The sequence below is a fragment of the Pteropus alecto genome, unplaced genomic scaffold (genome assembly GCF_000325575.1).
Source record: "Pteropus alecto unplaced genomic scaffold, ASM32557v1 scaffold72, whole genome shotgun sequence".
Classification (NCBI taxonomy): domain Eukaryota; kingdom Metazoa; phylum Chordata; class Mammalia; order Chiroptera; family Pteropodidae; genus Pteropus; species Pteropus alecto.
Genome location: NW_006436811.1, coordinates 10327516 through 10331783, shown reverse-complemented (window position 1 = coordinate 10331783; position 4268 = coordinate 10327516). Strand labels below are relative to the sequence as shown.

General features: G+C 46.7%; 1 pseudogene; it reads left to right on the top strand.

Annotated features, from left to right (window-relative positions):
* The window catches only part of LOC102891378, a 21406-nt pseudogene that overhangs the window by 12893 nt on the left and 4245 nt on the right, over positions 1–4268 (top strand).

Sequence of the window (4268 nt, the reverse complement as noted above, 5' to 3'; positions counted from 1 at the left end):
TCTGCCTCCTCTGTCTTCCACATAAACAAGCTAAACGGAGATTAGATAGAAAATTATCACCTCTGGATCTTTTAAGTCCCTGCTGGTGACTTTGTGATTCCTTCTGCCATTTGAAATTGGTTTTTTATTTATTATTTTTTCATTTGGTGTTAAGCGTTATTATTTCATTATTCCCTCAATCTATGTTTACATTTGTCACCATAAGAGGTCCAGGACCCTCACGTCAGCCCCCATGCCTTCGAGTCTAATCCCAATTCTCTCTGTGAGAAATGAAGCAATCCCTCCACCCACCCCCCAACCCCCACACCATTCCAGATTTATTTTTTCCATACGTTGGGATGGCTTCTTAGCATCCTATGTTAGTCAAAGTTGGCATTTCCACATAAGAGACTTGGGAAGTTTATAAACTGATGTAATCAACTAAGTGGATAAATCTCCGATTGCAGGTTCCAATCGTCTCAGCACTGTGGCTGAAGGAAGTTCTACAATCTTTTAGAACCATCTTAGAAAGTGACGGGTTTTCAGTTGAGCCGAGAGTCAAGGATTTTGATGCTGTCGTTTTCTGCTGGTAAACTGTCCACTGCTGTACCAGACAGTCCTTGAATCCCTTACACCCTTCAACTGCCCTTTTGCAGCAGTCACTTTGTCTCACGAACCCAGCCTTCAATGGGACTGTTGTTCAAGGGGACAAGAGGTGATGATTTGATCAGCTGGGTTTTTTCACTAATTTCGATAGCTGCTGAGGTCCAGTTTCTTAACACCAGCTTGATTTCCTATTCCCCTTATCTGCTCCCAGGACAGGTAGGATAAATTTCAGTTTCCCTCCTTTTTTTCTCCTTAAAGTCTATTGCCTATAACATCTGGTACAGCTTTCAGTAGCAATCAGGGCTTTTGAATGCTAATAAAAGAAATTGACTCTGGTTAATTAAACCAAAAATGGAAATTATTTAAAAGATGTAGGATAGTTTACACATTCTCTTCGGAGGGCTTGAGAGGCAAACTTAGGAATTTTACAGCTAGAAACATTTCTTAAAAGCAAACCAAGGGACTTCTCAAGTAAAGACATCTTGAAGCTCCTGCTGGGCACAGATATGACAGCACATTCTGGCAGTCTTAGTGACCAGACCCCCAGTCCCATATGTTGTCCAAATATGTAGGTGGCACTGCTTTTGGGTGTCACTAGTTACTTATTCACAGTCTGAAGAGCAGGTGGATCTGAATGACAGAGCCGAGACCAATGTCTTATCTGCAAGGAGCCTGGAAAGGGGAGTATCTGGCAAGGCATCCTAAGGGTGAACATTTCCCAAACATAGAAAATGGGTTCTGATGCTTGGCTGGACAAAAGAGACTGATAAGCCTTCCTTTTCTTGTGGAAGCCACCGGGTTGAGAGGGGCGTGGACTCCTCTTCCCGCCAGGACCTGTGCTCATCCACTGATACTGGTGTACTCTGAAAAAAGGGAATCATCTGGCAAAAAAGTGACTGTGCCAGCTGTGTTCAAGGCTCCCATTTGACCAGATATTGTGAACTTTGTTCACACCAACTTGCGCAAAAACAATAGACAGCCCTGTGCTGTCCGTGAATTAGCAGGTCATCAAACCAGTGCTGAGTCGTGGAGTATTGGCAGAGCTGTGACTCAAATCCCCAGAGTTTGAGGCAGTGGGACTCATCGTTCTGGCCAGGGTGCTTCTGGCAGTATGTCCCGTGGAAGCTGCAAGTTTGATCCAAACAAAACCTGGCACCGTTGGCACAGCAGAGTGAACACAACACAGAAGTGATATGCCATCTGCTCTGCCCTTGCTGCCTCAGCCTTACCATCACTGGTCATGTCTGAAGGACATCGTATTGAGAAACTTCCTGAACTTCCTTTGGTGGTTGAAGAAAAAGTTGAAGGCTACAAGAAGACTAAGGAGGCCATTTTGCTTCTTAAGAAACATAAGACCTATACCTCTCCCTGTACCCAGCTAAGGAGACCTTGCCTCATCTATACTGAGGACTATGGCATCATCAAAGCTTGGTTTTTCGAACAAAAGGCTGTGTTGCCCCCAGGTCTTTAAGGAAGACAGGCTGTTCCACGCACAACCGCTTTTCTGGAGTGTGGACACAGGGGGTCCCAGAGCCACAATTCAACATAGTCTCAGCTCATCCAAGAGGCCCCGGGGCTCCTTCCTGAGGCCTCTGCTCCTTCCCGCTTTCTCAATATGAAATGAACCTTCTGGACTAGAGCAGACACCTCCTCCCTGGCACTTTTCTCCCTGGGAAGGTCTTGGTGGTCCGTGGATATTCATTCAAAATTAAGTAAACTAAGTCTCAGAGATGTGATCACACGGCTAATAAGTGATAGAATCAGAATGTGGACACAGGGGCTTCCAGAGACACAATTCAACCCGGTCCCTTCTCATCCAAGAGGCCCAGGGGCTCTTTCCTGAGGCCTCTGTTCCTTCCTGCTTTTTAAATTTGATATCAGACTTGTGGACTGGGGAAGACACCTTCCTTTCCGTCACCTTTCTGCCTGGGCTGGTCATGATGGATTCTGTATACTCATTCAACATTCAGAAAACTAAGTCTCATGCAGGTGATCACACAGCTAATAAGTGAAAGAGTCAGATACAGACCAACAGGTGTCTGGAGTTTCCCTAACGGACCTCTTTCTACCAGCTGAAGGATGCCATTTTGGCTTCTTCCTCGACAAGGATGGAGGGACAGATGGGAAGATGGAAGGGCGGGCCAAAGCATCCCTGGGCACACTGTCTGTGGGTGGCTTTGAAGTCTGCATGAGGATACAGAGAGGAATTAGACATATTTTATGCCCCAAGAAGCTCAATGGGACCCTGAGTGCTTATCAAACATCTGTACCCAACTACGCTCAGAAGATTGAACATTCCCTACAAAGCTCCAGGACCTGGGAAGCCTGTGCATTTGCCACGAGTGAGAAATTTCACAGAAGTCTGCACTTTTTGATAACAAGCACGTGAATTGAGTGTGTAAGCCAGAGCTCCCATATATATATGTGCATATATAAGAATATATGCACATATAAGAATATATGCACACATAAGAATATATATGCACACATATATATGGTGGGTTTTAGAACAAAAGGCTGTATTGTCTTTAGGGATGGCAGGCTTTTCCCAGCACATCCGCCTTCTGGGAGTGTGGACACAGGGGGTCTCAGAGCCACAATTCGACATAGTCCCAGCTCATCCAAGAGGCCCCGGGGCTCCTTCCTGAGGCCTCTCTGCTCCTTCCCGTTTCTCAATTTCAAATGAAACTTCTGGACTAGAGCAGACACCTTCCCCCCGTGAGTTATCTGCCTGGGATGGTCTTGGTGGTCCGTGGATTCTCATTCAAAATTAAAAAACTAAGTCTCAGAGAGGTGATCACATGGCTAGTAAGTGACAAAATCACATGGCGGACACGGGGCCTCCAGAGCCACAATTCAACCTGGTCCCTTCACATCCAAGAGGCCCAGGGGCTCCTTCCTAAGGACTCTGTTCACTTCCTGCTTTTGAAATTTGATATCAGACTTCTGGACTGGAGCAGACACCTCCATCACCTTCACCTTGCTGCCTGGGCTGGTTGTGATGGTTCCTGTACACTCATTCAAAATTAAGAAAACTAAGTCTCAGAGAGGTGATCACACAGCTAATAAGTGGCTGAGTCAGATACAGACCCAAGCTGTCTGACGTCTCAGCAAACTGACCTCTTTTTACCAGGTGAAGGGTGCCATATGGGAATCTTCTTTGAAGAGGATGGAGGGGGAGATGGGACGGTGGAAGGGCGGGCCTAAGCATCCCTGGGCACATCCCTGGGCACATCCCTGTGGGTGGCCCTGAAGTATGTATGCATGAGGATACAGAGAGGAAGTAGACAAATTTTCTGCCTCAAGGAGCTCAATTGTACCCTGAGGGCTTGTCACAAGTCTGTCCCCACTACCGGCAGAAGATTGAACATTCCCTACAAAGCCCCAGGGCCTGGGATGCCTGTGCCTTCGCCGCAAGTACGAAATTTCTCGGAAGTCTGCGCTTTTGGCTCACAATGCACGTGAATTCAGTGTGTAATGCCAGAGCTCCCATATATATGTGTGCATATATGTGAAAATATATGCACATATATATATGGTGGGTTTTAGAACAAAAGGCTATGTTGTCCCCAGGTCTCTTGGGATGGCATGTCGTTGCAAGCACATCCGCCTTCCGGGAGTGTGGACACAGGAGTTCCCAGAGCCACAATTCGACCCAGTCCCAGCCCATCCAAGAGGCCACG